General features: G+C 43.9%; 1 protein-coding gene across 1 annotated transcript in view; it reads right to left on the bottom strand.

Moving 5' to 3' along the window:
• Positions 1–13,105, bottom strand: part of ZNF423 (zinc finger protein 423) — a 240,761-nt gene that overhangs the window by 226,644 nt on the left and 1,012 nt on the right. The window lies entirely within an intron of this gene.

Below are 13,105 nucleotides of genomic sequence, written 5' to 3'. Positions count from 1 at the left end.
TCTGCATTTCTCGACAAGGTACAATTCCCATCCCTCACCCCAGAACAATTAGCAGCCCTTAACGCCCCCTGGTCACAACTGGAAATACAAACAGCTATCAAATCCCTACCTCGCAACAAAGCCCCAGGCCCAGACGGATTCATATCTGATTTCTACATCACATTTAAAGACTTAGTAACCCCATTACTGACGGACCTCTTTAATGAACTATCCACGCTAGGGTCTGCCCCACCAGAACTACTTGAAGCCCGCATAGTGACTATCCCCAAGCCGGGAAAAGACCCATCCCTATGCCAAAATTACCGTCCCATAGCATTGCTAAATTGCGACATTAAATTATTTGCCAAAGTGATGGCCATACGTATCAACCAGGTATTGCCGTTGCTGGTGCACCCTGACCAGACCGGGTTTGTCCCGGGAAGACAGGCCTCCGACAACACCAGACGAGTGTTCGATCTTATCGACTCCCTGTCTGGTGAGCAGGACCTCCTCTTACTATCTCTAGACGCAGAAAAAGCGTTCGACAGACTGAACTGGCGCTACATGCAGGAGGTACTCTGTCGATTTGGCTTCAGAGATCGCATCCTCACATCTATAATGACACTCTACAGCTCTCCTTCGGCCCGGGTGCTCAGCAACGGCTTCCTCTCAGATACCTTCAATATCACTAATGGCACTAGGCAGGGCTGCCCTCTTTCACCGCTTATCTTTGTTCTATCAATCGAACCTCTAGCCATTACCATACGCAATGATAACAAGATGGGCGGTTTAAAGAGTGGCCAGAGCCAACATAAACTGAGTCTCTTTGCGGATGATGTTCTGCTCTTCATAACCAACCCTACTACAACTCTCCCTTACCTCCATAATATTTTAGATGCATATAGTTTGGCCTCATATTACAAATTAAATACTACCAAAACTGACGCACTCCCGATCAACCTCGCCCCTTCCATCCCCCACCTAAAGTCACTATACCAATACAACTGGCAAAAAGAATCAATAAAATACCTCGGGATTAATATCCCCTCCACCACATCTAAGGTCTTTGACATTAACCTTACCCCCCTACTTTCTGCCCTAACTGCCCTATCCAATTCCTGGACTGCATTCGATATTTCCTGGATGGGCCGCATGGCTGCTTTTAAGATGTCCCTCCTCCCAAAATTGATGTATCTGTTTCGAACTATCCCCTACGACTTCCCTCAGAAGTCCCTCCGGCTAGGCTCATCTATCCTGACGAAATATGTGTGGGCCTCCAAGCCCCCAAAGATCGCTCGCGCCAAAATGTGTTTACCCAGAGCATTCGGAGGACTAGATCTCCCGGATTTGTTCTTATATCACTGGGCATCCCTCCTGGCCCCAATTAAAAACTACTCCACACCCGACTCCCCCACGAGTTGGGTTGCTATTGAGCAAGCCCTCTCCCCCCGCATACCTCTGGCCGACCTATTTAGAATACCGCGTCATCTTAGACCGTCCCAGCCTCAACTTCTCCCATCCACCAAAGCAGCCCTACGAGCCTGGGACCAATTACTAGCCACTTTAACTACCACGACTAACAACTTGCCCAATATCTCCATAACGACTGTAGCTAAACTCATCCCAAACCTAAACTTAAACTCCTGGAAAGCCCGGGGCATTACCACCCTAAGCGACATCATGGACTCACACTCCCTCCAATCCTTCGCTTCCCTACAGTATAGTTTCCAGATCCCTGCTTCGGAATATCTACATTACACACAAATTGCTCACTGGTGGAGAATCAACATAGCGACCCTACCCCCACCACAGCCCTCTCTCCAAACTATCTTTTCCAGACCTTTTTCAGCCCACACTAAACGTGACATCTCTTTCTGGTATAAGACCCTAATAACCCCCTCTGCTTTCTCGAAAACCTCTGTGCACACGAAATGGGAGGCTGACCTAGGTAGAACGTTTACCCCCGCACAATGGCGCCAAATCTTCCTCACCTCTTATGATATGTCCAACTGCTTGAACCACACAGAGATGCACATCAAGCTCATAAATAGAATCTACATGACTCCTGAGCGTCTGCACACATTCTGGCCATCATCCTCCAACAAATGTTGGAGGCTGTGTGGTCAAGCGGGGGACATATTCCATATCTTCTGGTCCTGCCCCCTTATCCTTAAATACTGGACAGAAGTATTTGATCTAATCTCCTCAGTACTCAAGATCAAAGTCATCCCAGACCCAGCCCTGGCCCTGCTCCATGTCTACCCCCAAGAGATCCCCCCCGTGAAGAGACCAGTCATGGGCCACATACTAATAGCTGCAAGGGCCAACCTAGCTCAGCAGTGGAAACAGCCCACCCCCCCATCCTTATTACAGGTCATTATGAAGATGAACCACCATTTCTTGATGGAGACGGGCTCGACCTCTCCCACCCCCCCGCCCTCGCCTTCCTCCCACCGCTGGCTATTATGGCACACATATGTAACAGAGGGTGAGGGAGCCCAGTTCTTCCCTTGCACATCCGCATCAGACCCCCTCCAGTTCAGTCTAAACGAGTCCGCGGAGGCCAATGGAGCTGTGGACGCTTCAACCCTTCCCCTACGTATGTAACAGCGGTATTGAGTTTGGCAATGCTGGTTCAGTCACTCTGCTGCCTTGTTGCTACACGATTATGTTAGATTGTATTTATTTTTTTTTTTTCTCTATTATTATTTTTCTTATATTGTATTGTTCGCTCTGCGTAGCGAATTGCCCGATTTACTATGTGTCCTATCCCCCCCCCCCCCCCGACAATGCCTCCCTTTTCTTCCTTTTGTACCCCATATACTGATTATACTTTAATAAAAATTTATTGATGTTAAAAAAAAAAAAAAGAAAATCAGCCCCAGTGTTGGCACATTCACATCCTGTGTAGGCTATAGATATGAATGGGATAATAATGATGGAAAAAATCATTCTGCTCTGTACCTCGCATAGAACTGGGACCACTTAAGGTCAAATTCCATCAGTACAGAATACAGAAAAACATTAAAATTACCGATTATTCCACGGAACAGTTTGGAAATGTTACTTATTGCTAACGTACACTCTGCCTGCCATTACCAGGACGAAATACGTCCAACATTAATCATTTAAAAAAGGTCAGCTATAGCTCACTATCGCACAAATGACTTACACACCAAAGGCAAAGAGTCAGAGAAATAGCAATATATGGGAAGAAATATTCAGTTTACAGAACGCACAACAACATTTGCTGGAAGACAGATGAAAGCCGGTTCTCTTAGATACTGGGGGAGAACAAATTTACCAAGCATGGCTGGCTCTTTAACATGCAAAATTCCATCAATTAACTTCAGGCAATAAAGACTTAAAAAATACACATTCAGAGATGAAAACAAACACTCCAATTAGCTCCTGCTGCCTTGCTCAGCTCTTTACAAGTAATGTGCCTTTGTGGAGTAAAATGATTCCTCTCATCTTCCAATGGTTTAAGTGGTACATCTAATCTTCGTCTCGCGCTTCGTAGTTCTGCATGTGTCTGTTTAGGAAGCCCCAGAAACACCACGTTTCCCGTCCGTTGTAGGTCTACAAAAACTACAGAGCTATCGTGACCAGATATTGGCCTTTCGTTCCACCAAATTCCATCACTGCTGATCATTAATAACGCAGACGTACAGCTATCCCTATAAAGTTTCATGCATGTAGATATCCGGAATTGATAAAAAAACGATTAAATCTGTTGCATATTCTAGAAGAGAACGTATTTTCCTAACATTATAGTGGCAGGGTCACCATCTAAGTATTTCTTACCGTCACCATCTAACCTCTGTTAGCTCATCCAATGCAACAATTACTAGCGTACAGGAAAACTAAAAATATGCAAATATTGGTATATGCCTCAATAGGATGTGGAGTTAAATCGGTGTAATAAGACAGTAGTGTTGTTATTAGAACTCCATGGGGTGAGACATCCGTTGCAAGGAGCGGCGTAGTAAAGTGTTTTTTCTTAAAATTGCTCTTTGAAGCGGATTACACACCAAGGGCCTGATTCAGAGTTGATCGCTGATATGTGAACTTGCATGCATCTGGCCGGGCACGCTCAAACCCAAAAAGCAAGAGAAATAGTGTATGGCTCGTCACTGCAATCCCCCCCACACACACACAATTTCACTGACAGGAAGTTGGCATTTGGGGGGTTATAATCGGCTGTTTTCTGGGAGTGGCAGAAAAAAACCCAGGCGTTTTAAAAGGCGGAGTTTGTGACGTCGTCAGCGTCGGTCTCGATTAACCCGTTTCCGTCACAGATTACCAGTAGGGTATTCACATTTGCACGGACTGAAAAAGAAGTTGACATGAATTGTATATGGATTTGTGACAGGACAGCGAATCATTCACAGATTTGCAAAGCGCAGGTTTATTATCTGTCGGGTTAGCGGCTATCTACAACTTTGCAGATGAGTAGGCAGGAATGAATCAGGCCCCCAATCTGTCTGGTGGGAACAAATGACAATCACCTATTTGCTCCCAAATGCTTGAATACGGATTTAACAAATTTATCTGAACAATCAAATAAATTTATCCAAATTGTATGAACGACCATTTATCCTTTTCCAGGGTTTGGGTTGACTACGGCGGTCAACACAAATTGAGCCTGGGTTTTGCCAATCTGATTTTTATTTCTTCCAAATTATTAAGCGAAGAAAAAATTTTTACCCGAAAAAGTTTGCTGTTGTAGCAATTAGAACAATATTACGGATTTTAAGAAAATTTTCCTATTTTCGTTTCTTTATTGTATGTAAAAATAAACTTTTGTTATGAATTTTAATAACTTATTTTCAATTTTTCTTTTTTTTAAACACAACTAATAGTAATAGATAAATATTTTTCGTATTTCTTCTGTAATTGTATGGACTCGCTCATACTAGCCCCCAAATATAATCCCCCATCATGCTCTCATTGTATTGCCCTGATAACGACCTTCAACTTGCTTTACCTCTGCTCGTCCCTTTCTACTAACTAAAACACACTTCTCCTTGTTGAAAAAAAAAAAACTTAATATTTAGTGATCACTGTAAAAAAGGGATAAAAGCAAAGTTTTTCAAAATTATACAAAGGTTTTGGTTATTTTTTGACATATAGAGAATCAGAAAAAAGTCAATAAAATAAAGGACTCAAAAGTTTTTTTTTTTTTTGTTGTTTTTTTTTGACGACCGGTGTTTGATCCAACCAGGAAGATTTGACAAAATCTTAAAGGTTCATACTAGGGTGACTTATCCGAACAGAGAAGTCACCTGTGATCCCCTTACATACACCATATGCAGAATTTTTGCATATAGGCCCTTATTCTGATCTGTTCTCATCCCCTATGCGATGTATCTAAGAAGTCCAATCTTCAGACTCCGATGCAATGCTCATCGGATGTCAAACACATGCAATTTTGACACTTTTCATCCAATGTCTTGCCGGAATCGAATGAAAACAAAAAAAATGAGCTATCAATCACCCTGGAATCGTTCCAGTGTATGGGCAACTTTATAGTATGTATCCAGCTTTACTCCAGACTGAAAACTTACGTCTTGCAAAAACAGCTGAAGTCTGTAGCAGCATTATTTGCACCATAGGCTGTAACTAACCACAATAATGTATGAAGCACAACGGAGCTTGGTTCTGTAGCAAGGGTGCATGAGGAAGTTTCGGAAATTATGCTGAACCCTCAAGCTGTCGGATTCAGAGGAGATCAAAAATATCTGGGTAATATTTCAGGCTCTGTAGGGGTAATAAAAAGCCAAAATCTGCCAAATTGGCTTTACCAGTGCAAACATGATACACAGTAAAGACAGACCAAAAGGCATTTTTTTCTCATTCATCATAAGAAAGACAGAATCAAACTGTATTATGGAATAAACCTTTATTAATTTGGTAAGAGGTAGAAGTTTGTATTTTGAGGTGACATATACAGTGCACCAACTTAGGGATTGATCTGCCTCTAGACACGGAGGAATACTAACATTACATGGAAAGGAGGAACAGTTTTACAGGGCTTCATAGAAGAGTCCATAAAAATACAATTGTAATTATAAGAATAAAAAATATATTTTAAAACTGTTCTATGGAAAAAACGCACCGCTTGTGAAATAAGAGAAGTAAAGCTGAATACACTATAAAAAAGGTGTCCAATCTGGCCGGCAGACTCAAAAATCTAGTAACGTATACTAAGAATAATCAACCATTTTCTACATTTCCCTTCTTAAAGGACAAAATGCTCCCAGCCCCTCTCGATCCCCGCCACCACCTGTGTCCAGGCAGCACAGCGCTGTGCTGCCCGGACCAGTGGCCTCCTCCCTGCACTGTAAATCCTCTTCCGGGTGCAGGCAGGAGGAAGAGAGCCCGCCACAGCAGCACCCAGCCAGGTAAGGGAGGGAGGGGGGAGCCGCCGGGACCCGCCGCACATCGCAAGAGCTGTCCTTTGCCATCATTTTCGCATATGTTCGAGCATATGCAATAATTATGTCTGCGGTAGCCGGCGATGTGCGGGCGCGGATGTTAAGGTGCCCACAGACGCATCGATCCCAGCGTGCGTTCTGTGCTTAACTAGCACACATAGCATTGCATCGTATGCCTTGTGCATGCGATGCTATGCGATAAAAAGCTAGTACAAAAAAGTATGTGCAGCACATACTTTTTGTACTGTGCAATGAGGTGCCGCGGGAGCGCACACCCCATCGCATAGCATCGCACCGCCGGGATCGGTGCGTGTGTGGGCACCATTAGAGAATCCCACCCATAGTCTTGCATTTGACCTCCAGCCTTGTGCTGCTATATAAAAATGCTATACTTCCTTTGTGACCATAACATACTTAGATCTAACAGTAGGAAGAACATTATCCCATGTATATTTAATGGGCTAATTTATATTGGTATTCGTATTATTAAATAGTGCTTTTTCATCTCAATTAACAGTTTTTGTCGAAAAAAAATTATAATAGAGGACAGGGTGCCATGGTTTTTACAAATTACCTGTCGTATACTCATACATCACATAAGTGGGATTTGACTGGAGTTAAAAAAAAAAAAAAAGTGCACAACAGAATGCTTTCACCACTGAAGGGGTTAAGGGAATACATATAAAAATGTTCCATCCGATACACATCTAGTACAATTAATATTATCTAAAATATAGCGTTAACACAAATCACAGACGCGCTGCTCTGCTGTAAGCCCTTCTCTGTTTTGTGAAGGCTCGAGTGCAGCCTTCGGGCCAAAACCTTAACGGTCTCCACGGAAACTGGAGACAATAACAGCATCACAAAATATTGCATGAAATTGCAGCCGTTAATATACCATAAATGATAGTCTGCAATAAACCTAGAAGTAAGCTATACTGTGCTTTTCCTCAAACGCCAGAACCATCATTTAAGCCCCCCAAAAAATAAAGTTGAATACAGGCGATCATATCAAACGCCATCCCGTTTGCCTACTAACTATTCAATGAATGCTGCCACAAAAACTTATACAAGGGCTTGTTCAAATATCCACGCTGGGGGGCGCTATCCAAGTGGTGAGATTTGACGGAGCTGTCAGTATGAACAGCCTCTGGGAAGCGGCATTGGTATGGTTTCCTTTATTCAGTTACCGGCCCGGCCTACCCTATTCATACACGGACATGTGTTCCAGCCCACAGTAGAATACAGGCTAGACATCGCATAAAGGGATTTAGAACGCATGAAGAGACTATTTTCTGATGAAGCCACAGTAAAAAAAAAAAAAAAAAAAAAAAGGGGTTTGGTTACAATTTTGTTCAAAGAGTTAAATCAGATTCTCCCCCACAACATATTTACAGAAGCTTATGGCTGTCCTCATACCTCTCTGGAGGTGGTGAAATCAAGCAATTTATCAGATTGGGGTAAAGTGCTGACATTTTTCTGTAGCGATAGTTTGCAATGGGGGCCACAGTTAAAATGCGCCGATCGCGTTAGCCTTCCACCAGCATGTGACGCAAATAGAAACAAATATCGCAAATCCCACAAGAGAATATATCTATACCAGCAGTACCTGATTATACTGTATATTACAGCGAGTAACCATAATACCAGATAAAAAGGTACCATCAGCAAGTGGACTACATTGATAAACACAGCCCTGAGGGACCAATTTATTAGGGTGGAATCACAAGTCAGAGCTCTTACTGAATACGACAGATATCAGCGCATGCAGCAGTAGCCATTTTTCTCTGTTTGGCCTGGGCTAATTTAACAGATGGTATTACCCGGTCTGTATGGGAAGAGCGTCAATAGAGAGATCTGGGAATACCTCCATAGGAGCCGTCACGCTCCTCCCCTTCCCTGTATCTCAGTGACTTTTCCGCGTATGCGCCGAGACAGCGCCTGGCAGTAAAGTTACAGCAAATCACCAAGGCTAAAGCTGGATACAAACTAGAAGATTCTTATTTTTGCTCCCAAACGCTGGAAAATGGGCAAAGTCGGATAAATCCATAAAATCAAATGGATGTAGCCAATTTGGGAGGTACTCACTTAGTGCCCGCCGATTCAGAACTGATAATTGGGATGCGATCGGGTAAACCACTACCGACCACACTGCCCCCCTATGTGCACAGCTGTGAATGCGATCGCAGTTGCAGCGCTGAGAAAGCCAGGACTTACACTGTGCTGCAATGGCCGTGGTGAGAAGGAGGCCACAGATTACATCATCAGCCATCCCAACAGCTGGGGAACACCAGCGTTTTCTGGGGCACTCCCAGAAAACACTGATGTTACGCTCCCAAATGCCCGGTGCCTGTCAATCAACTTGTGCACAGCCGCCGCAGGCTGTGAACACAAGGGCAGCTCGTGCAACATGCACTGCATACCATACCACAGATTCTCACCCGTGCTGTGAAATCGCAGCAGTGTGATCGGGTCTGAGGTTTTCGGTCGAATTTACATTTCAATTAAAGTGCCCAATTTTCAACTGTCGGAAAAATTGGCATTGTTGGAAAACACGTGGATCGGCGAATTACAGATCCACGTGCTTTTAGTGGCATGTGTGTTTAAGCCGAATATGGGTCAGTTTGCGACTATTTTTCACCGATGTAACGTCCACTTTTTACAGAAGGGAAACTGCATCACCAGAAAAACGGTCTAATATAATAGGGGAAGTAATCGACTACCCCCCTTTGCCCAAGCGTACACTTTTGTTTATTTTCCAATGTTTAGGAGCAAATGGTCAATTGCCATCTGTCCCCATATATTACCAGATTTTTCTTCAAGCTAGAGATAAGAATCTTATAGCATAGATCCACAGTATTACGTCACAAAGACATTTCTTACAAAAAAAGAAAATAATTCAAGAGAAAGGTCCAGAAAGAGTGCGACGCCGGCTGCGCACTACTGTAGTATCTACCCCCCAACTGGCGGAGACCACCACATTACATCTACCCTGGTCACTGGGAATCGGGCATATGCAGCCTTTTGACAACTTCTTGCAATATTACAGTATATTTACGGTCATGTCAATGCTATAAAATGAAAGCTACCATTTATTCATCTGTGCCATGCACTCACTGTATGACCTTGCCAATGTAGGAATGCCCCTATCCCAAAAAGTACTGTAGATTGAACATTTAAACCAGCTCTCTAGAGATAATTCAGCATTTACACTTGTGTCAACATCACAAGTTTTTCCTCCCACCTCTAAGGAGCGATGTGCTATAATGTGTCAATCCTTTATACCATTTCTACGCCACATAATTCCACAGCCTACTGCAAAAGACCAGCCTGTGCTATAGAGCCATTGTGATAACAGCTGCTACACACAAAGCTGCTTCACCTGTACACTGCGTCCTGCTCCCATGCCCTCTGCAGACTCTTTCACCATCACAAGGAAAGATAAGCAGCAACATATACACCTTACACACACCACCTCAGACCAGGGTAATTGCAGGGTTGCCGACATGTTGAAGGGCGGTGTGAAAGCGCCAAAGCTTATAACCAGAGGCAAACAACCTGGCAATTTGAACTGGGTTATAAGAAGGGTTAAAACCAGGTTACCCTCTGTATAACCAGCGATCCTGGGTTTAATGTGAATGCGCTGGAGCAGAGACGTAGCCGGGTCGGACCTGGGATCGAGATTCCAATGTTAAAGGGAGTAATACAAACAGATTATGGACCGCAGACCTGTTATGCTGGGTACACACTGGGCGATATTTAATGGTATATATAGTGCAAATCAGCTAGTGTGTACGTTAAAAGGGACATCAATGAGCAATATCGTTTAGGATCATGGACAGTGTGTCTGGACTATATATAGTTCTCCTATGGCACAGCAAATATAGTTCACAATATTGACGTGCCGGGAATTGCCCAGTGTGTACCCGGCATTAGGCTCGGGAGATTTTCTGCCTGCTACATCACTGCTTTCAAGCTTCTTGACACACACAATATCTTACAATCGGCATAAAAACACAAGCCCGATGTTTGCAGGTCACAGCAATCTTTTTGTACCGCACAACGATTTATCGGTGATGGCAGCCACAGTGACTATTTATTCACAGTCAGAATTTATGGGAAGTAATGGGAGGGTGGCTTGTCAACCAGTTAGCAAAGGCAACTTCATGTGCAGGGCTACTGGCCCTGGTGTCTCAGTTGCGACTGTCCATCTGAGCAGCCGTAGGGTTTAGGAGACCGGTGGGAGTCTCTGTATAAATGTTTGCGGCTGCAGGATGAGCAGATTTTCGTCGATCTGCTGGGTATGGGATCGCAGTCATAGCCTTTGCACTCACTTCATCAGGTCCACAGTGTACAACTTTCTTTCAATATATGAGAAAATACTAAGCAGGAACCGGCGCGGCGCAGATATATGTTCCGCAAATGAAGCATCATCTGTATAATTAATACCATTTTTTTTTAACGAATGATAAGGGACTAATATAATAAAACAATATAGACCAATGATATTGACATTACAGCGCATTACTTGGTGATTTGGAGAATACCATCGGTAGGACCCTGTAACGTCACCCTGATGCTATCAGAGACACCATAGTGCCGCCAGCTGCGTTTGAGCCGAGAAAAATGGCGGTCTGTCATATTTACATAAGGATGGTCGACAGACTGTAATGTAAATAATTCAGTGTGTCAGACACATGAGCCAACACACTGCACAACAGCACAATACAGCCAGTGTTGTGCCCAATGTACTTCATTCCAGTGATGTGTGGTCGCAGAGCCTCACCTGTCCTACACCAGTAATCAGAATGGGGCGAACACACCTACAGACTGTCCAATCTATCTGACGGGAACAAAAACCTCGATATGTAAGGGAGCCAATGAAACACTTGCTCCCGCTTGCTGTAAAACAGACAATGATCAGTCAGAGAAATTGTTTAAATCAATGTGGTATCACAAATGTATCCAAGCGTACGGCTTTTTCGCTGTTTTCCTGCAATTGGGAGCACATTTTTGATTGCCATTTGCTCCCATACTTCCCAGGTTCTTGTTCCCACCAGATACATTGGACACAAATCTGTTGGTGTGTCCCCAACACAGACTAGAGAAATGTATAGTTTATACAGCCAGATTTGTATTATTCATCATATGCAACTATGTATCAGCCTATGATACTAGCCAGTGCCTTTCCACCCACTCACATCATTAAGTCACACAGCACCACCACAGGATATAAAGCACCAGCCTGCTGACACCAATAACAGGCACAATTGAAAAAAATATATATATATTTTATTATTATTCTACTTAGCAAAACAATGGAGATGTAACCCAGATTTTAGTCTCTCTCTCTCTCTCTCTACCACCACCACCTTTATGTCCATAACAAGTGGCCCACTCAGTCACACTCCCAGTAACACAAGGGTACAACAGTAAGTTACTGTGGCCATTGCTCATCCCAACAGCAGCAGAAACTTTCCACCAACTCTGAAGGGGCTGAGCCAGGGTGTGATGGGAGGAACTGTTTATTGTGCAGACTGTCTCCAACCCACGTGTCTGCATGGAGCCGCAGCACCCAACTCAATGCGCCTGGTACACACACAGGCAGGGCCTCCACGGTTCCACCCCCCCTGGCCGGCATCATCAGGAGCATTGAGGGGGAGAAAATAATATCAGGAACTGTAACATGATTGGACCCAGCCAGCTCCCATGCACCAGTACCTACTGGACCTTGCATTGAAGCAATTGGAAGGCAGCTTGTGATTGTCCTGCGTGTACCCCGGGCAGTGATTGCAAACTGAGACCTCGTACACCCCTGTGCTACAGATGCATGGTACATACCCTCAGCATCACACACACACGTATAGTGCATTACACACACACACAAGTATAGTGCATTGCACACACACACACACACACACATATAGTGCATTACACACACACACACACACATAGTGCATTACACACACACGTATAGTGCATTACACACACACACGTATAGTGCATTACACACACACACGTATAGTGCATTACACACACACACACACATATAGTGCATTGCACACACACACACACATAGTGCATTACACACACACACGTATAGTGCATTACACACACACACGTATAGTGCATTACACACACACACACACGTATAGTGCATTGCGCACACACACACGTATAATGCATTACACACACGTATAGTGCATTACACACACACACACACAAGTATAGTGCATTGCACACACACACACAAGTATAGTGCATTGCACACACACACATATAGTGCATTGCACACACACACACACACACACAAGTATAGTGCATTGCACACACACACACACATATAGTGCATTGCACACACACACGTATAGTGCATTGCACACACACACACACACACACACACACACACACAAGTATAGTGCATTGCACACACACAAGTATAGTGCATTGCACACACACAAACAAGTATAGTGCATTGCACACACACACACAAGTATAGTGCATTGCACACACACAAGTATAATGCATTACTAACACACACATACGTATAGTGCATTGCACACACACACACACATAGTGCATTTCACACACACACGCGTATAGTGCATTGCACAGCGCAAGTCTACGGCTGCATTGGGCTCTGAGAACCCCAGGACCAGGCAATGATCCCACCCGGGCAGACCCTT

Source organism: Crinia signifera, chromosome 11 (genome assembly GCF_055691185.1).
Source record: "Crinia signifera chromosome 11, ASM5569118v1, whole genome shotgun sequence".
Classification (NCBI taxonomy): Eukaryota; Metazoa; Chordata; class Amphibia; order Anura; family Myobatrachidae; genus Crinia; species Crinia signifera.
This window is presented reverse-complemented; position numbering and strand designations above follow the sequence as displayed.